At 44.4% G+C, this 21,555-nt stretch overlaps 1 protein-coding gene across 2 annotated transcripts in view; it reads left to right on the top strand.

Annotated features, from left to right (window-relative positions):
* Positions 1-21,555, top strand: part of FHL2 (four and a half LIM domains 2) — a 63,554-nt gene that overhangs the window by 6,704 nt on the left and 35,295 nt on the right. Inside the window, exon 1 of one of the 2 annotated variants that reach the window (XM_005228661.3) lies at positions 12,516-12,618. The exons of the other annotated variant lie outside the window; for it this stretch is intronic. The gene's annotated coding sequence lies outside the window, so the exon portion shown is untranslated. Of the gene's footprint in view, positions 1-12,515; positions 12,619-21,555 lie in introns of those variants that run through there. 2 annotated transcript variants of the gene reach the window in all.

The raw sequence follows: 21,555 nt of genomic DNA, 5'->3' as shown, positions 1-21,555 counted from the left end.
ATTGATAAACCTGTTGGTTTTTTTCAGAGGCAGAGTTGTGCAGGTGCCATGATGCAACCTTACATCCCTCCTCTTCCTCATGAGAAAACTCTTCAGTCTGAGTGATGTGCCAATAAAGAAAAAAGCCATCTAAGTAGAAATAAAATGGGCCAAAGCCTCTTTAGCTGTGGTTAGTCTCTAAGCATCTCCGTGATCTAGATGTTGCCAACAGTAAGTCCTGCTCTTATGCTTTTCCTCTTACATATGGCTTTGCTCAAGCAGTGTCAAGCACAATAGTGGGTATTAAGGGAATGCACACAGTCACACTAAGGGGAAACAAATTATTTGGAACACGCCCTTGGATGCCCATTTTAAAAGAAACATTTATCTCAGTTCTTCAGCAGTCCACAACAGGACCAGCCTAATGCCATAATCTCAGGATTTGTCAGCTTGGATCACACCGAACGTCATCCTTTCTCATCTTACACTGCAAGCTGTCTTGTTATTCCTAGCTAACGCAATTATCTGTACTCATATTTTCCACACAGTCTCAAGACAACACTCAGGCATTTCAAACTGATAGTTTAATTAAATTATGGCAACTGGGGTTATTTCAGTTCCAGGAGTATCTGAGGCAGAGATGGTAAGGGTAAACATGGCACTTGTGCTTTCAGGGAAGGGGATAGACTCTGCTCTGTGTGAAGATGAAGCTTTCAGCGGGCTGAATTTCATTGGCAGCTGAATCCTCTAGAAATCAAGCTCCTTTCATACATTTCAAGTTGGAGGCTCCAAGATGGAAGCCACAAAGATCACTTGTGGAAACTTTGTCTTAAACATGCAAGGAGAGCTGGAAATACAGCTATTCCTCTTTGCTAAAAAAGTATTTTTACATGGTTTAGACATCGTCTGTGCAGTCGGGTGCACCAAGACAGCATGGCATTCTATGGGAAGTTCTGCTTGGCCTTTACTTATACTAGCCACCCAAAGAGCAACATTAGGTTTCTGTGTGTTATGTGACTAAAGGGCAACCACAACAAGCAGTGAGACTAGGAAGGATCAGTGACAGATGGAGGCAGTCTAATGACCTGAGCAGTGAAAATATGGCCCGCTGAATCAGCAACTCCATACAACTATCAAAGGAGGAGGATTAGACCATTATCAGTGTGAAACACCCCATGACGGGACAGCCAAATGGGACAAAGAGCCATGCATAGGAAAGGGAGGTGCTGCCTAACAGGATGCAGAATTTAGCGTGGTCTGCATAGGAAGAAGAATTTGAGGATAGTATAAAATTTCTCAATGGGAGGTTTTCAGGGGACTGTGAGAATCAGTAAGGGATGCTTACAGGAAGGACCAGAGGTGGAAAAACAGAGGCATCATGATGAACTGAGGGAATAACAAATATGAGGAAATAGAGGGGCAAAGGAGGTAAAAGGGCCCAGTTGAGTATATAGTTGCTTGACTGAGTCCTGTGCTTCATCACCACCATCTATCCTGTATTGCCACTAAATCCTGTTTCTAACTGGCTTCTGTGAGGGTGCGTGCTCTGTCCTGAGTCATTTTGTGTGAGTGCTACCAAGCTTCACACCAGACTAGTAGGATTAGAGAGTACCAGCACCCAGAGGGGGATCACAAACCTCTGGGGCTCATAGGTCCAAATGCCAGCAGCTGGAGGAGACCAGGAGCTAGGTGCCAACTAGACGACAGAGTGTCTTAAGACCAGCTCCTGAAATGACCCATAAATACATTGTGCATATATCCTCAGAGTGGACTTTAATCCTGATGCCCCAGAGAGGGGGAACAGGATGAGGCTGTCTGTGCTGTTTATGTTTGTGTGAGTGCTGGCTATGCCAATAAATGCAGTGATTCCTCTTTGTGCTGATCTATGTGACAGGGGATGTGCTCTGTGTGTGTGTCTGGGGGGGCATGGGACACAACATTTCCCTTCCAAGGCTCATTATCAACTTTCAAAATGTCCCATGCAGCTCAAGGAAGAACATCTGGCTACCTCTGGCTTTGTATCTTTTCTAGGAGAACTGTCCAACACCCCCCTTTACTGAATCATCGTTTCTTTGGGAATGGAATGAAGGTGGTTTGCCAGTTATCCTTAAATCACTCCTACCACCAGACAGTCTTGAAGATAAAGTAAGGAATGAATTTACTCAGGAATCCAAAGATCAGCAGTATGATCTCCTTATTTAGAGGCAGCTGTGCAGAAATAAAAGAAAACTTACAGCTGCAGACATTATGCTAACTCTGTTCTCTGTTTTATCCAGTTTAAACACTCTCAGCATGCTTACATACCTTTCAGCTGGAAACTTGTCTTTAAGCAAAGCCTGGTCCAGAACATGTATTTCATTGAAGGGATGTTGATTCAGAGATATGTATGTCCTTGCACATCTCTCTTCTCCCCTGGAATGTTTCAGGTCCCCTTCACATCTCGCCCACTCATGCCATTACCTGGCCTTGGAACTGTTGGTGCCTTCTGGATAGGTGGGATCTTCTGCCCAGGGGAACAGACAGAGGAAAAATATCACCATCCTGGTGCTTACCTAAATGTATGCTGACTGTGAAGGGAAGTTTCTCCAAGGCAGAGCAGGATTCAAGCATCCGTGCATTAATTCTTTACACACTCAAAGCAGCAGGTCATATATATGCATAAGCTAATAATCATAGTAGATATAAACATATAAATGGTGATAATGCACGTAGTAAGTTAGATCTGGCTTCACTGAGACAAGAATTAAGGGTAACCAAATTATTTCAGGCTGACAATGACATAAACATGCTTGGCATGAGCAACGCCCCTGCAATACACCATGAGGGTATATTCTTCCTTTGAAGGTATGGATGTACTGGATGAGAGATTTTTGGAAAACTTTAAAACCAAAAGTCATTTATCATACTCTGTATTCTATTAACATGGGGGTTTTTTCCATCTGTTTTCCCAGATCCAGGATCCATGTTAGCCAATGCTTTACAGCAAGCAGTCACTGTATTTAAATTTCATATGCAATGCTAGTGCCCATCCTTACTTGCAAACTTCCAAAATTGGGCACTGATGGAAAAAGTTTTAACTTCTTTTTAAGGGCTGTAGGCATACCTACATACCTGCTGTCACATTAACATCAGGAGGAATGATCTTGCATTGTCTGACATTAACCTGGTCTCACCCCTGTGAAGAATGATTTCGACCCTCAGGTTATTTCACTTTGCACAAGCGCTGCTGGTTGGCCGGTGTTAATGCAGTAGGATTGTCCTTGGTAAGATTCTGGCATTCAAATCTATCGGGCTACCAAGAAAAAGCTGAGCAATTTGAGCTGCTAGCATGATACCATGTTTGAAAAGGAGCAGAAATGCTCTGTTGTTTACAGTCACATTGAGAGATGGTGCAAATCACTTTCCATCATAGCAGCAGTAGGTCACACATTTGAAAGGCTTCTCTATTCAGGCCTTTAACTCAGCTGTGCCAGAAAGGGGACCTTGGGAGCTGTGTTTCTGGGATACTCTGGGCATCCCCTGCCACACTTTCCTCCTCCTCCTCCTCCTCCCCTGAGCCGCAGTGCCCTGCAGCATGTGTAATGAAAGTGGTGTCACCTTCTTTTATAGACAGGGAAGCAACTTTACATGACATTTGATGGCAGATGGCTATGACTGCAGAGTATCCCCTCCTGGTCTGGCAGCCCTAAAGTGCAGCTGCAACAGAGGTTGGGGAGTGAGGGGTTTCTCCTGCTGGGACGGAGCAGTGAGAGGCTTCATGGGAAGGGCCCATCACGGAGCTCAGCTTTGGGTCCTTAATCATTTCAGGTCAGGTCTGGGTGCCATAAACCAGGGGAATGAAAAGAGCAGCTGAGCTGGTTAAGTGCCCAGGTGGGCTCCTGCCAGTGTTCTTCCATGGCTTTGCACAAGCCATCCTAAAAATGTCCTGCAGCTTTGCAGAGAAGCAGACACCCTCTACTGTTTTGGTACCCAACTGTAAATAGAGATTCACACCTCTTCTGCAGCAGTCAGATTTTTCTTTTTTTTAAGATACAACCTCCCCCTACCTGTTAGATTTTATTAATGAAATTATTGTACTTCTATACAATCCAATATTTGTTTTTCTAAAAACTTGATCTCTAGAAGACAAAGTTGTCTCCAGAGCCTTTCCTGCACACAATGATAGATCAGGACCAAAGTAGGGTCAGAGCCAGAGAGCCCACAGGTCTGGGATCTGGTGTCATTTTAGGATTTGGTGTGATGATGCACAGAGTTGAATGCCCTAAAAGCATTTCAGCATGCAAGGCAGAGATGACAACTTCTCTTTCTTTCTACTTGTTCATCTCCCTTTGTTCTAGGTTCTTCAATGCCAGGAGGCCTTTCTTTTTATACTTTAGGTTTGGCAACTATTGAACCTCTTCGGGCCCAAGCTCAATTGCGAACCATGGGTGACGTCCACAGCTCATGCAGCAACTCGGATAAATGCCTTCTTCTTCATACGTCATTGCAAAGGAGCACATTCTTCCTAAAAGCTAGAAAAAAGCACTGCTGTCTGCTGAGCAGGCGCCAATTTTAGTGCAAGCACAGATCAAAGAGAGGTGTGAACCTCTCGTCTCCATCTTGGCAGGGAGTTCCCCAGAATATTTAATGTTTGTGCCCAAAACCTAAATGGCAGATTTGTTTACAGGAGTGTTTTCCAAAAGATGCTTGGGTTACACTCAGCAGCTGCCCTCAGTGCTGGTGCTGGGCATACCTTGCGTGTCTGGGTGATTTATTGATTTGAACTGCTTTCCACAAGACTCCTGCTTGCGAGGCAGGGGCGTGCTCCAGCATGGCGGAGAAGCCATAAAACAGCAGCTGCAACAGATGGCTTCAGCTCTCATCTTGGTTTGGCATGCCCTGCCCACATGGTGCCAGACACACATGCTTGTGCAGGGCTTGATGTATGAGGAATAATGCAAGAACATTTGTCAGCTGCAAAAGAAGAGGAATAATGTGCTGTAGGGGCATAAAGTTAAACGAGGGAATGTGGGAAATGAGGTGGAGGGGGAAAAATGCAGATATTTTGAGGAAACATCTATTAATCCTTGCAGGGAAAGAAGCAGTGGCAAGGATGCTAAGGAGCCAGGGACTGACAGGATTAGCTTGTGGGGTATGTGGCTTGAGTGGAGAGAGGAGGCTGGCAGACCATGCTGCTGACACCACAGGTGCCTGGGGCAGAAAGGAAGCAGGGGAGAGATGTGGCGTGCCAGCATAACAGACGAGGGGAGAAGAGACGGTGGAACATGGAAAGAAACACAAAGAAAATTATGGTAATGCTAAGATGGTCTGGTATTCCATTGGATAATGGTTTTATGAGGCATACAGGTGGCGATCAGAAAAAGATCAGCAAATTCATTGTCAGGATATGTGCAAAAACAGACTGCAGATTTTGCATGATAAAGGCTCTAATCTCACTATCCTTCAGCTATATTGAATGTATCTTTTTAAAGCATGAAAAAGGCACTGTGGTTTTTTTCCCAGCAATCTGAAAATCAGAGAGCTCTTTGTGTGTTTTGACCAGTGTGCAACTAACAATTTAGCTAGTCTCAGCTGACAAGGCACACATAGCAAAGACACGTCGCTTCCTTGTTCAGCACGCCTTGGGTTTGATTTCTGTGCTTCAGCAACTTAATGGCTAAACATGTCTGTCAAGACTTTCAAGTTAATGTATGGTCATAGCACTGATTATTTATCTTTGAATAATTTTTGAAAAATCTGAGCAGCTCTGGTGATTATAGAAGTAGCTCTGTTTAACTGAGGTACCATAAAGAGCTGTCCCCCCGGTGAATGTCACATTCTCTGTCGAACTTGGCCATAAAATCAGGGTGCCAGTTTTAATATACACAGCTTTCTCAGCCACCAGCAAAATCACTGTGAGTTCTCACAAAAGGCATCACTGAAAAAAATAAGGTATTAATACAATCAGCTGGAGAATTTTTATATTATGGATGAGAAAAGAGGCAAATCAGTGGCTCAGCAAAGAGAGAAAACAAGCATTTGAGGTTCATCGTAGTCACATACAGGATCATGGTAAGGGGAAACAGTAGGTGTCAGGTTTGATATTAATTTTGGCACTTGGCATCGAGGCTAATCTAGGCTTTGCAGTGAAATTTTTCTCATTGTGCTAAATGGCCTAAAAGGTATATGGTAGCCCTGGGCTGCACTTCTATCAGCAAGGCAACAAACCACTAGCAAAGATCGAGTTACTAGTTATGCAGCTGATTAAGTCTCCAGGGGAAGGATGTACACCATAACACCAACAGCTGCTCTTTACAAACATCACTTTTTAATATTGTTGGGCTTGTTTCAAATTGCACACGAGGGCCTTCAGCAGGCTAACGTGAGCCACCAGGCTTACACCAAGGCAATGCCAAAAAGGGGGGGCAGTGCCCTATTCCACAGTGTGCAAAGATGATACAAGGCTTAAACATTTTGCGTAAGATTTTAGATTTATCACCACTACCAGCTGCACTGTCTTAATTTCTATTTCTGCACTGTTTTGGGAAATGCCTGTGAAGGTAGTATAACATCATACTAGTTTTACCACTGAATATGTCTTGAGAGCAGCTTATCGATTGTGATGTAGTGTATGCAAACAGGATAATTTTGGGCTGCCAGAGCACCTTCACTTGAGATCATGTGCCCCCTGTCAAGCATGAAGCCTGAGGCAGAAGATGTAGGGAAAAAGCTGTCACAGCTGATCTTGGGGCTTTTTGGCTGGGAACTGTGCTCCTGTCAGAAGGATCCTTCTAATGTCTGTGGAGGTCTGGGAAATTCTTAGTCTGCTAAGGATTGGGGAATTTTTTATGATTTCACTGTATTTTTCAGATCTTATTGTCAGCAATGATCTCTCTCATGGTTTCCCCTATAAGTGGGAAACCTGAGCCCCAGGGAGCTTAATTTGATTTTTTTACAGTGCTCGGCGCTTGCAGCTCCTCTGTCCCTCATTGGGACTTGCATGCACTTGCCAGGTTTGATAACATGGATGTGAGTGTCATGTCCAAGGTCACAAAATGAATTAATGCCAAAGCTGGGATTATTATTACTTATTATGGCCAGGCTGGCGATTACACCTACGCTTAAGGCAATCTGCAGCTTCTATTACAAAAGTCTGCTTTAGTCTCTTATGCATGCCAAAATAAAACCACTTAGGCTGAAATTCCTTACCCATACAAGCACCCTTGTATTTGGCAGCAGGTGAAACACACTGAGCTCTTGCTTAATCTTGCCGGTGGCAATTCCTGACTCTTGCTGCTTGGGTCACAACACTTTACTTCTCTCAGATAACAGTTATCTCATGAGAAAATATCTCTCTCCTAAAAAGAATCCTGAAAGTGTCTTTTGTACATGTACTCATACTCACTGGCAGAGTTAGCTCCAGTGGGGTAAAGACATTAATTGCAACAGGCAGGTAAGAGTGCAAATGGGGCACTGAAATTCGATGTTACTGGGCTTGCTTCTCTCATCTGCTTTAAACTCAGGAGATCACTTGGATCCCTTTGTCACTGCACCCACAAATAGTTTTATCTCAGCTTGTTGTTAAATGAAGCCCGCTTAGCTTTATCAGGACTTAGTTTGGTGGATTATGAGGGTAGATTTAGTTTTGGACTGGAGAAGTCTCAGCATGATCCAAAACCAGCGGAGTGAAAGAGTATTTCAGCCAAAATGGGAAAGGGCAGAGGTGAGGCCACGAAACAGCTGCTAAGAGCAGTGGCCTTTTGTGAGCTGTAACATTTGCCAGGCAGATAAATGGAAGAGTGAAGAAGAAATGATTCCTGCTTTTCCAACCTTGTTTGCACTCTGAAAATATATCCAGAGCTCCCTCTGGATAAAAAGGCACCATCCAGTCCTCTCTTTACGCAGGGCATTTGTCAGTGCTGCGTCCCCACGTTTCCAAAGCAAACCCTGAGACCATAAGTAGGGCAGAAAGGCAGCAGAGCAGACTGGGGACGGGATTTGTCTCCCTTAGTGTGAGCAGGACAGGGGATGGAGAGGGGGAGAAAGGGGAAAGCTCCCTAGGTTTTCCTTGCAAAGTTTGGTTTTAGAGGTTTTGGGGAGTTGGGTGTCTGAATTTTCAGACTAAGGCTCATCTGCATCGTTTACCCAAATGTGGTATTGTTTGTGCTAGGGGAAGAGCTGCTGCCTGTGCTCCGAGCCTCTGCCAGCCCCCCCAGGCCTGGGAGGCGCAAGCTGCAGGGAGTGGGCATGGCACCACTGAGCATTTGGGTTCAGAAAGAGCTGGAGAAACTTATGGAAATAAAAGAAAAAAAAAATCCATCAAGGTCATTAAATATAGTTTGCTTCTGTCTCAGAGTCCCCAAACTAAAACCTGTGGGAATTCAGGAAACTGTTTTTGGGAATATATATTCCCAAGCACGAACTACTGGCCATTGCTAGAGGCGAGAAAATGGGCTAGGCTAACCTACATCTGGCCTGACACAGGCATTTTTGTGGTACACTACACACAGCAGGGGCATCTCAGGCTGAGTGAGGCACATTTCACATAACTTCAGTCACCAGAAGTTAGCTGTCTGGTATGAGTCATCTCCTCTCTCCCTGTAGTCAGCAGTGGGAGATATGCACCCCCACCCAGCAAAACAAGCATGCAGATAACCAGCTTACACCAGATGCCAGCTTTTGATGGCAAAAAGTAGGTGAGGTGAACCACCGATGACAGCACCCATGGAGAACACAGAGGTCACAGGGCTCTGAGCATTTCAGCCTGCTCACAAGCCTGCATGTATCTGCAGTGATGACATCTTCTTGGAGCTTCAGCTCAAAACATAGGGCAGGAAGGCAAGCCGGGCAGACATGAGGCCCTTGGAAATCACACATGCTTTGCTGCTTCATCTGAAGGCACTTCCACCCCGCTCATGCTCCGGAGCCTGGGCATGGTGGTGGCAGCCAGGACAGACACCCGCTGGGAGGGAGCTGGGGTTGGGATGCTCCAGGTGTCCCTCCGTCCCCAGGGGACTGTCACTGGTACCCCCCGAGGCTGCTGCTGCTAGAGCCCAAGTGCTGCCTGCCGCAAGCATTTTCACATGCATGGGAAGTCTAAAGGTGATCCTGAAACACCATGTGCCTCCTGGTGAAAGGCTGTATGCCCCCAGGTCTGCAGGAGGGTCAGCCTTTGTGCATGCTCTTCCTCCAGGTGCAGGGTGGCTGGGTTTGGGTCTCTAAGGGCAAGTTTGGAAGGTACTAGTGTGACCTGTGACTGCAAAGGGCTAGAAGAAGCAGGCAGGCTGATGGCTTGTTAGCGCAGCCAAGTCCCTAGTTCTCAACAGCGAATGCTAATCCCATCTTCCTCACCGCAAGGGCCTGAGTGTGAAGTGTTTGCAAAATATTGACTACCAGCAAAATCTCCACAGGCTCCCTCCTCCCTTCTGGCTCTGCTGCTAAGTCTCTGGCAGTTATTATCATAGGTACAGAACCTACCTCTAAATCCTCCAAATTAGATTAAAGGCTCAACAACCTCATAACACAGTTTTAATCCTGTGCTACCCACCATGAACACAAATGTCAGGACAGCAAGGTCAGATTCCCATGAATATCTGTCAATAGAGGTCTTCCTTTAGAAAAGGCAGTACCAGTGCAAGCTAGTGAGATTTTTTTATTTGTTAAAGCTGTCCTGAAGATTTACATCCTTCTCAGATGCCCACACTGTAGCATCTTCTGTGACTTGCAGAGAATGGCAAGGCAAATCCTGATTGTGAGGGGTCAGTGACAAAGCTTCTAAGCTCAGTGTAAGGAATGGGTAACAGGACCTTGGTATGGTTTCCACAGCTTGCAGCATTTCCTTTGCAAATTTCTTAAAGGTCCTTTCCAACCTAAATGATCCTGTGATTCTATGATTCTAGAGCAGCTCTTCTAGCACATGCACCTCCCATCACCTTGGAATAAAGAATTGGCTTAAATTCCTGTTTTCCTTCCTGGCAGTGCCTCGGTCACGGGAGCAGCAGGGCTGGCACCAGTGCTGCAGCTCCATGGAGTGGAGATGGGAAAGGGGGCCGTGGTGCCACTGCTGCTTTGGGCCAGAGCGCTTCAGCCTCCGTTCCTCTTTTTAAAAGGCTAAATTCTGATGCCACTATAAAGCTGAGAAGCCTGGAGATGTCTCTGTTTCTGACAACATCCACAGGAATACCTCTGCTCCATCATTGGCCTGGCACTGCTCTGTATCTCAGAGGTGCTTGAGCCATGACCATGGGAGCATTTCCCTGCCTGTCTCAGTGGAGCAGCTCAACTGTCACCTGCTGTGGGGAGCACAGGACAGGCCCAGCAGCCTGACTCGTCATAGATGCTTTAGCCTCCCTATGGCATCCATTCTCAAGGAGCCCTCCTTTCCCCATCAACGAGTAAAGCAATACTTGACATGAAACTGGGACAGTTTAATTAGAGGGACAGTGCGGGGACAACAGCTTTGTAGGTCATTTGATTTTTTTCAGAGAGAAAAGTGGTAATGTTTGCTGATTACAGATCTGTAACGGACATTCCCAAATAGTTAGATGAAGTGTGCTGGGAGGCCACGTTTACCCCAAGCTGGTCCCCAGCTGCTTGATGTTTACACCAAATCCAAATGTGCTCTGTAATCAGGCTGACACCTGAGGATTAAACATGGCATTAGTGCCCAGGACATCCTGGACCGGAGCAAGGGACAACCATTTTTTATCCACGTTGTTTCTACAACACCACTTGGACCTTTGAATCATGCAAACAAAAAAATTAGCTGAAAGGAAAAGGTTGAGGCTTTCCAGAACTGTCCAAACGTATGTCCTAACTACAACATTTTTGCTGCTTATACAGCTTTTCATAACTGTTTATTGTTCTGGGAAATGTGAAAGGGCTGTTTACACAGTAGCTAAAGGAACATGTGGCAAAAGGTCTCTAGTTCTAGAATGAACAGCATTTTCATCAGGAATCTGGGATATCTCTCTCCCTAACCTAAGTCTCTAGCCTATACTCCTTGTCCACGGTGCTTGGAAGCTGGGCATTTTTGCATGCACAAGAGGAGATGTGTGAAAGTCATTTGTTCAAGAGACTTGACTCAGGCTGTCAAATCATGTTGCTTGGCAGGGACAGAGGACGTGCAGTTATGAGCTTTTTTATGTTAGGATGAGCCCTTCAGATGCCAGCCCCTCATTGGTTTGGAGTTAAAACCATAAAACCTGACTGGGCTCCATGTCAAACCATAAATCAGCTTGTCATGTCAGAAAGCTTGGCACACAGTTCATGTTAGTATCCAGTCTCCATGGCTTGACCCATGCTTGCTATCCAAACTAACTGCTCAGAGACAAGCTGGGAGTTGACACTGTCTCCTAAAGACTATTGCTCAGCCAGCACTCTGCAGAGAAGAGGGAGAAGAGGGAGATAAAGGGAATAGGGGCTCTTCAGGACCATGCAACTAAGAAGTAAATCCAGCAAAGAAATCAAATCCCTCAGCAAGTACTCCTGCTTCAGCCAGGAGAAGGAACAAGAGGCGGCCTCAGTTCAACAGCACAGTATTTCTTCAGAGATGTATGCTGCTATGCAGGGTCATTTGCTTGCATGTGGAGGCTACTTGATGCTAATTTTTTCCATCTCCCTCACTTGAAGAGAGGTTTTCCTTTTCCTTTCCTAAAAAAAAAAATAATGTTTAAAATAGTTCAGCTTTGTATCAAGGACCATGCCTCTGCTGCAACTTTCCCTGCAGAAGTACACTGAAATGCAGATGGCCCCAAAGAGGTAGGCAGGCTGTAACCCCACTGCCGCGCTGAGCTTTGCTCCAACAGGTTTTCTTCCAGAGCCAGTGAGACACTGCCTACAGGAGCTGCTGGAGGAGCTTTGTTCCACCTCTAATCTCTTGCTCCTTCCACGTACCAGTGTTCCCTTCACCCAACATCACACCTGGCAGAGAGCTCACTCCTGAGCTACGGCCCCAATGCCCATGCACATTTATTCCATGACTTCAAGCCAGTCTCTAAAGTTGCTGTCTTTTTTGCTGTGAAATGGTAGCACTGACACTATCGCTCCCCACACAATGTAATGCAGGGGTAAAACAAGGCAGGACACGAGGCACAGGCTCCCCTGCAACAAGGCTGCACACCTGCAAGGGACAGACAGACAGACGAAGGGGAGCTGGAGTCTCTTACATCTGCAGAGCAGCTGGCATTTCCTAGTGTGTTTCTGTCAATCCCAGAGCCCTGACAGATAATGTGATTGAGAAATTAGAGTTGCTCATAGCTTAGCCAAAATATCAAGCCCTGAAATACTGCCAGCTCCTTTGGGTCCTTCGCAGGACCTCTCTGCAGCAGGTGAGTGTATTTTAAGATCAAGCACTCCCAAATGGAGCACAGCAAAGGGCCGGGTCTGCTCAGGAGCACGGCAGCCTTTTCCATCGGGGGCCTTGTGCTGCTCTAGCTGTGATGCCTTAAAAGGCTGGTAGCACAGGGATGCTGTGGTCCTTATCTCCTGCCGATGGCTGGTACTTTGGAGGTATTATATTTATAGCTCACCCAAAGCAAGAATGCCTAACTGTCTAATTACTAGACACACAATTTGGGCGATCCAATAAAGCAGCGAGCCTGTCCCCGTCCTCTCTCATTCACAGGCTCACAAGCAGAGGCAGTGCCGAGCTGCAGCAAGGTAAGACAGTGCCTTGTTTTGGTTTTCACTGTCCTTGGGGCATTTTTCTCCCTTTCACCTTCCCTTTGCAATGATTTCTCAAGGCTTTGTGTAGACATCATGAAAGGAGCACTGCTTTCTTAGGGGAAGAGTGGATTTTAAGATGTTTGTTCCCTTCTTGCTGCCAGTGCACACACAGAGTGTCTCTTTTTGTATTTCCAGTCTGCTGTTGGGAACCAGGTGCTAACTAACAGCTGCTCTTTAGTTTCTGCACTAATAATATGCTGTCATGTTTTCGTGTTCTCAAGGAACACAACCATGTCTAACTATAGACACTTTCCTGGTTTGAATAGCAAACTGAATGGCTTCAGGCAGAAAGCTTTTGATTAGGTTTGTGGGGGTTTTTTCCCTCTATCAGCATTTTCTTCTTTATGATGAATATTTGGAAATTGAATAGATAGTGAAAAAAAGAGAACAGAGGGAACATTTTACTTTCCCCCTCTCTTTCAGACCATTTCCTAATGGCCATGAAAGAAAGGAAGGGAAATTACAGGAGATGCTTGCTGATTTCATGTTTTAAACAATTACTTGCTATCGATTACAGCAGCTGTGGGAAAAGGGAAAAAGCACTGAAACACAACTGGGTGTCAAAGCAGGAATTTGTCAGAACTAGCCTGTAAAACAGCATGAGCAATAACTGCCAAACGCTAATTATCAAGCTATTGTTACTTTAAATTACTTTTAACCTCATCTCATGAGAGCATTAATTTTCAAATGAAGCCAATAAAAGACCTCTTTGGAAAAAGAAGATTGTTTGTGCATGTGCGTACATTTGTTTGGATGCATTTATACATGCATTTTTACTTTAAACGTTCTTACAACAAAAGGCTTTTTAATCCAAGGATCACAACACAAAGGTAAGAAATATTTGCTTACTTTTAGCTTGAGAATAAAGCTATCACATTTTGCATCAGAGTTTGTTTACTCTGGTGGGTGTTTACACGAGGTGCTGATCAGATCAGTGGACATGGAGATGTTGGGTCCGGTCCCAGGGCTGTCTCTTGGGCTCTGTCATGGCAGTGCATGCAATACGCCTGGCAACCCTCCTGCAGGAGATCAGAGAATCACGGGAAGGTCAGGGTTGGAAGGCACCTCTGCAGATCACCCAGTCCAAGCCCCTGCTACAGCAGGGTCACCCACAGCAGGTTGCACAGAGTCGTGTCCAGGCGGGTTTTGAATGTCCCCAGAGAAGGAGACTGCACAGCCCCTCTGGGCAGCCTGTCCCAGGGCTCCGTCACCCTCAAGGTAAAGGAGTTCTTCCTCATGTTCAGGTGGAACTGAATCATCCCTGGGGCCATGCCCAGGCCATTACTCACTCCTGGCCTCTGAAATCAAGTGGCCACATCCAAAACATGTCCTAGGGACAGGATTTGCTCCCAAGCCATCCCCAGATGGGAAAGCCTTAGCAGGCATCTGGACAACAAACCAGCACGGTTGACAGAGTCTCAATGCCCGGGAGCATCCTGTGGTCCTGTTCAATTTATAAGTACAGACATGGCCTCTGAGGGTGCCCACATGTGTCCAGCCTCACCTGTGATGGGGACCTGCTGCCATGGTGAAAAACCTCAGTTAGTATGTCTTGTCTGGCTGAGTTCTCCAAGCTTATGCTGGTGCAGGCTTAGATAGTGCCAACATAGCACACTTACGAACAAGCTTGCCCCACCTTTCATGTGAAGAACAGCACATAACTTCAGTGGAAGAAGAAAGGAATGTAAAATACCAAATCGTCTGCACACACTCCTGTTTTATCTTGAGGCTTACTGTCCCTGCATGGAAGCCTTGGGAGGCTTAATGTCTTCAGACATCGCAGCTGGTGTCTCCACATGTCTCTCTGTTCTCCAGCATTAACAGTCTTGCTGCTAGACCGTGGTCTGTTCTGCTCAGATCTGCACAGAGCTCCAATTTCCTGCTCCCTAGCACTGGTGAGATGAGTTTTGTGTGTTGGTTGGAGCCTAGAGGTAGTGGTCCTACCAGAGAGTGCAGCACTGACTTTTAGCAAGCCACCAGTGGGAGCTGGCAGCTGCCTTAGCTGGACCCACTGTTCCATTTGGTCTGTTTTTGCCAAGATCCTCCTATCAAGCTAAACTGATGTGCTTCCACACTAAATTGTGCAATAAAGAAATTGTGTACAAAACTAATATTTTTTTATAGAGTAGTCCCACTTCTCCCATACTAGAAATTTTCTCATGTCCTCAGATTCTTTGTCTATCATCCAAGCCTCAGGCTAAAACAATAAAAATAACAAAATTGTTCTGTTTCTGCACTTAGTATTAAAGTATCACCACTGCTGTATTAACAGTATTCCCTCTTAAAAACAAGAAGCAGAAGCAGCATTCCAGTCATGTGCAGCAAAACATTATGGATTTTTAAAAAATATATATGTTGGCCAAAGATCTTTACCTTGAAAAAATAGAGTAACATACATACTAATGCAGGGATTTTTCACTGGATTTGAATTTAAAAGTTAAATAAAACAAAAAGACCCGAAGCCTGTTCCCAAACTGAACCCATTCTAAGGGCAGTCTTTCCAACAATAATACTTTGTTCTTACCTAGCATTTGAAAATATGATTAATGGATGAATAACTTTACTTTTTCCCTTCCAAACAGCAAGCCACCAGAACAAGGCAGACCTTTGATAGCAGCTGGCAAGAGGCTGGGAGGGGGCAGACTCATTCAAACACTTCTTTAATAGAGAAAATGTAAAAGGCCATTTTACAAGGAAGAAAACCAGAGGAGGAAGGGAATGTGAATACTGATTTGGGGGTGAAATCTTGGCCCCCTTAAATCAATGGTAGTTTTCTCAGAAACATCCACTGATGTTAGCAAAGCTCACATCTCCTCCTTTTCCTTCTAACTTTAATAATGCCACACTTGTGCGGATTGGCACCACCAAAGCACGTTTTCACATTTTTTTCTTACCAGTTTTCCTTTTTCTGTAGCTGTGTATTGTCTAACCAGAGCACAGGCATTCCGACACAGTTGTTTTTCGGTGAAATGAATTATTACTGGCTGCAACATTTTATCTTTGGCTTTATATCACAGTGAGTACAGTTTCATGCTGATAAATCTCAGGCTGTTTCAACAACGTTCATCATCTAATGCTGATTAGCTTTGAGAAGCATAGGTCATATTATACAGAGTCCTAGTTTTTCTGAAAGCGGTTGGAGCAATTTTGTCTGGTTTTCCTCAGCTCATTCTGACATAAACATGGAAGGAGCACTACCATACAGGTTTTCAAGGGATCCATCAACTTCATAAAACTCAACATGTTTCTGCTGCAGGTTGATTTTCTGGCTACCATTAACACATGCCACCAAGAAGAAGTGAAACTGAAAGAGCTAGAATAAAAAGTATTTTCCCCATTTCCCTTTATAGTTTTGGTAATGTTTTGTGTGAAGACAGTTGTACAGGTTCCCTTTTATAACATTTTTCCTGCTGTCTCTGTGAAACTTCCATACCACAACAAACCAGAGGAAAACTCTCCTTTAAAATAGGAAAATAAGTACTTTATAAAACCATTTTGTCATGGAAGTAGAATGGGCACAGACATGGGGTCAGAAATCGTTTCACACACTTCATAAACAAAGCCAGTGGCCTTTCAGATCAGCATATTCCCTGTCAATCTTAAGGATTTTCACCAAAGTCTCACTAGAAATTTGCATGCTTTCTGTTGGAGGGAAGTAGGTAACATTGACCAGTGCTCCTTTTTGGTAGTCTGCAGCTAGGGAAGCAAAGCCCAGCATGCCTAGAGATTACCATACAAAACCAGGCATACTTGCAATCTACAGATGCCACAACACAGAAGCCCGTTATTCTGTTATTTGTCCCATTTTTTAAATGCTGAGTAACCTAATTTCCTATGCATGAAATCCATTGACTGCAATATGCCCCACAGCCCCTGGTGTTGGGTGCAGAAGGCAGCAGGACACTCAAGGGGTTAGGACAATTATTATAATATAAAAAGAGAGCTGTGTTAACACTGTTTAGCATGGCACTCCTGGTACAGAACAATAAAAAAGAGGAAGCTATCAGAATAAACTATTTGTTGTGGGTTTCGACTTCTGGGTGCAAGCCCCAGCTCAAGAATTCACATAAGCACAGGTTAAGCACACTGTGTGTTATGTACTCATATGGCCTGCATTTCATATCGTCAAGTATTTCTTTTCTCAACATCCTTTTAGGGGAGAAAAGCAGCACTTTTTCCTAATTCAGAAAGCAGAAGCAAGGGCCAGATGTGAGGGAAGGCTCAAGTGCTGAAGTGTGGCGAGGATTGGCAGGCTATGAGACCCAGATCAGGGCTGCAGTGACCCAGGGCTCCAACAAGTAAGTCTTGGAAAGAGACTCTACTCTCTCTTCCTTTCATCTGCCTAAAAAATCTTCTAGCCAACATGAGCAACGTGTCCAGTTCTGCTCAATTAGGTAGGGGGAAAGACAGTGGCTGAATTCAGGTGTATGAATTCTTCCTGGACAAACCTGCCATGCTTTAGCTATCCAAGGTCAGGAGTCTGTCTGACCTAGACAGCTGGATTCCCTCTAGATTCGATGTGGAAGGAAAAGCACATTTATAGGGAAATTCATTCCATCCTCAACAGGTGTCTAACAAATCGCCCCTCGCAAGCACCCCTCTTTCTCCATCCACTGTAGCAGGATCATGGATGACTTGTTTGGGTCAGCTAACATTTGGTCAGTTAAAATGGGGTGAGTTGGATGCTACTATAGGTTATTTGCAAATATTACACAGAGCATTTAATTGATCAAAGAACAGACTTTATTATCAAAATCCATAACTACTACCTGCAAACTCTCCCCTCCTTTCCACTTCTATAAACCGGGGTACTTTAGTAATGTAGACTCTGGAAAAAGAACTGGGTTGAGCTTACTTCTCATTTTTCTCCTTGGTCATTTTTGCTTCTTGTATTGGTTTTCATGTATTGATATGTTCTGGGGCATTCTCTGGAGATTCATGAGGTGAACCAAGGCTATCCTCCTGAAACTTTGCTTGCAAGTGTGAAGTGGGACTCAAGGCACAGAAGGAGCACATCAGATGAATGGGAAGTGCTTGTGGTGGAAACAAGACCCCTTGTAGGAAGTGGAAATATTTCATTAGGAATTTTTCCTTGCTTGGTAGGGCTGTGACAGAGAGCAATAGTCTGCAGAAATGACTTTGCCTTTCAGAACAAAATGATGTGAAAGAGTTTATTTAGAAATTAAGGATTATGAAAAAGACTAGAAACTTGGGAGGAGGGACTGAAGAATGATGGTTTTCTAGACCATCCATTCTCATCTGCAGGCAGAAAATGACACAAACCTGTTTGAAATTTTGTAATGGGAATAGTCTTTCCAACCAACATTACCTCAAAAAGTTTCAATTCAATGCACTTCTTAGTGCAAAGTTGAAGGTCTTTGAAAAATTTGAGATTGCAATGGAAAAATTGTCTTTTGTAGAAAACTTGAGTGGAAAGAGATTTTGCATGAGACTGTACTTTCCTGATCTGATGCTGTAAGTTAGACTTGTATTCCAGTTATTTTTACTTAACTGCTTCCAAAAAACATCAGTGTGACTGTGGTAACAATGATAATCAGCCAGCTAGGACACTGGTGTCTCTCATTTTAGACTAACCATTTAAAATGAGAAAAAGAACAGAGCTTTCACTGTTAATGGAAGGTGCTTATGTAAGTTTGTTAGTTAGGCAATCAATGGGAAAATATTCAATCATTATAAATAACCTATTATAAAAGGCAATTGGAACTTCTTATCAGGACTGCTACCAAGGTCATTCATTTGTAAACTGTTTCACCCTCTGTCTCATCAAATTCAGTAAGTTTTACTCTGACACCTCTAAGATTGGCTGCAGAAGCATTTCTGAACTTCACAGTAATAATATTCACATTTCTTTGTCTACCTAACGATTCACAACCTTGAATCAAGCCACGGTGTTATTTGTAGTGTCACCTTACTTAAGTCTTGCAGTTCAATAACTTGCAGATTCATAACCTAAGGAGGATCTAGATTTATTAGTGCAATTAGTGTCTTAGATACAGTTATTTGTTGCTGTGGAATACTGGTGGCTAAGAAGAGGGTGTCATTATATGGACTTGATTACATGAACATAGTATATGGTGTGCACAGTACAAAGACATATAGTTCTGCTTAAGATCTTTAGGTAGACAGAATTCAGGAAGGCAGTTGGTGCAGATGTTGGCACCTTTGCACACAGTTGAAAAACAAACAACAAAACTGTCCGTTTCAAGAATCTTAGGTCCATGCTCTATCAGGTCTGAAGACCAAGGGACCACAGAACTACAAGCAGCAAAAGATTCAAGAAAGGACTAGAGTGGGCCAAAAAGGCTTTCTCCTGATCCTGAGGAACAAATGGTGTGTGAGATAGAAGAACAGACAACATCAACCAAACCACAGACATCTTAGGACAACCTTGTGGAAAATAGGTTGATCTGATTTACTGTCATGTTTCTCTGTTAGCTAGTTCTGTCTCAGAAACATTTTGATTTATAACAAAATATTGGTCCCGAGACCAACTAGTATTGGCACAGCTGATGTCCACACAGTTACACTGTCTTACCAGGCAAAATGAGATGCACACATCCACCCTTTTGTTAGGAGCAGTCCTTTGAGCAGGCCAGTCTTGGGCCATGCCAGAGACCCTTTGGGAGGGTGATGGGGGCTTTGGGCTCAACCAGACCAGGGGCTGCACTTAGAGTTGAACAGTGTGGACCATCCTCTGCTATGTTTGGGCCAACACAAGCTACTGGTATAAATGGAGGCAGGGAAGGCAGAGGGGCCACAGGAATGGGTGATGAGGTCACCCCTGAGAAGATGTCCCTGTCGTGGGCACAAGGAGGCTGCAAGGAGATTGCAATATGCAAGGGAAGTTTGTTCATCCATCCATTTCTTTTCAGCAGCCCTCACTTTGTTTCCAGTGTCAAAATGCACACAAAGAAGTGGTGTGGCCACACCACCCTCTCCCACCACCATGAGCAGGAGCACCCAGCCTGCATCCTGGGGATCATCTGGGTCAGTGCATGGTCTTCCCTTTGTCCTAGCCATTCCTCTCTCTGTTATCATTGCTTCCTACTAGACTCTGCCACTCCTCCTGGTTGACTGCTTTTGGTAATGGTTTCATGATCTTTTGAATGAGAGCAGCTGAATTAGCACAGACCTAGCATGTGAAGGGCACTGGCACTTCCAGCTCATTGTGCCTGGAAAGGGTGAGCGTTCGGTTGTGCAGGTAGTTGTGGGTAGTGCCAGTTGCTGTGAGAAGATTTGTGAACAGGCTCAACCTGGATACCTGCCCAAGCACCTACAGCCAAGCCCCCTTTCCTGCCTTTTCCCCCTGCGCTTACAAATGCAAATGCAGGGTGGATGCATGATTGCTAAAGGAAATAGCACAGAGCTCTGGGTCTGAGGCATGCTCACAGAGAAAGCTGGCAGGAGAAGCAGCGTGGGCACGGCACCCAAGCAGAGCAGCCTGCCTTCCTCCCAGGTCTTCCTCTGCCCTCTCCTGCAAGTGAAGTTTCTTCTGCCTGCCAGTGCTGTGTCTGCTGACAGACAAACCAGCCCTTTCCCTGCATTTTTTTTCTGGACATCCAAGCGTTAGGAACTCTTCCTTACAAATGAGGAGTCTGCATTCCTGGAAATCCTTCTTGATATAAGGAAAAGTCAGTATCACTGTGGACCAGCTCTTCGGGGAGCATCCAGCCATGCGGACAGTGCTCAGTCGTGTAAGGCATTTGTATTGTAGCAATCCAGCAAGGACTCACTAGACTTTACAGTTAGCCAGTAGGGATAAATGAAAGGACTAGTGCTGCTTCATACTGTTATTTCTGACTCCTCTCTAACAATTCAAAAAAATTACTTACCTTCCAACACGAGACACATTATCTTCAAGGCAAGCCATTGTTACAAGCCTTTATTTCATTTTACAACATTTGAATTTCATTCACATTAAGACAGCAACTCCACTAGACAGCCATGTGAATATAAACTTGGTAGGGACAAACACAATCCATACATCTATCAGGCTAACAATGGATGGTATATTTTTTCAGCTCTATGTGAAGTGTTAGACATGAAATTCACATCAGCAACTAAATGATTACTTTAATCCTATTATTTAAAGGGCCTGAGCACTTACAGAGTTCAAAGTAAGCAGAGGCCTAAGAGGATCAACAGCAAGGACTCTACTTCAAAGTGCGATCTAAGCTCATATTTTCAACTATAATATATGTCTGAGCCTACGTCTCAGACCCTCTCAGTTTATCTGTAGTATATACAAACAGTAGTTGAGCAGAAAAATAACTGTTGCCATACAGAAGGATCTTTCTGCAAAACAGGATGTCCCCAATCACATTCAGATTGGAGAGGGTGACTGTTTCTAATTACATCAAAATATTACAAGCCTGAAGTAATCTGGGAAGTGATTTACAACCGTATGTCTTTTGAACGCTAGGCAAGTTGAAAGGTTTGGGGAATGATAGCGCCAATAAATAACCAGGGTACAAAAAGAATCCTCAGGGAAGACATGGCTGTAACAGAAAAAGCTAAATAATTTTTTTCACTCCTGTGTTTGCTGTGAGGAACTTGAAGCGTTTCCTGCAGCAGAACACTTCCTTATGGGGATTGTCAGAAGGTCTATTTCAAGCTGAAATGTCTGTAGAAGAGGTATGGAACAAATAAACAAAATTAATAGGAAGAAAATGTTAGAACCAGATGGTGTTCACCCATGAGATCTGAAGGGACTCAAGGATGAATTAGCTGAAACAATAATAGTGCATGGCCTTTTATTTAAAACATGCTTAGAACTGAGCACCTGAAAGTCACTAATACGGTGCCAACCTTTTTAAATGGTTCCAAGAGAAACTGGGGGAATTACAGTTT

Source organism: Falco peregrinus, chromosome 4 (assembly GCF_023634155.1).
Source record: "Falco peregrinus isolate bFalPer1 chromosome 4, bFalPer1.pri, whole genome shotgun sequence".
Taxonomy (NCBI): Eukaryota; Metazoa; Chordata; class Aves; order Falconiformes; family Falconidae; genus Falco; species Falco peregrinus.
Note: the sequence above shows the minus strand (reverse complement) of the source record. Positions and strands in the feature narration are given on the sequence as shown.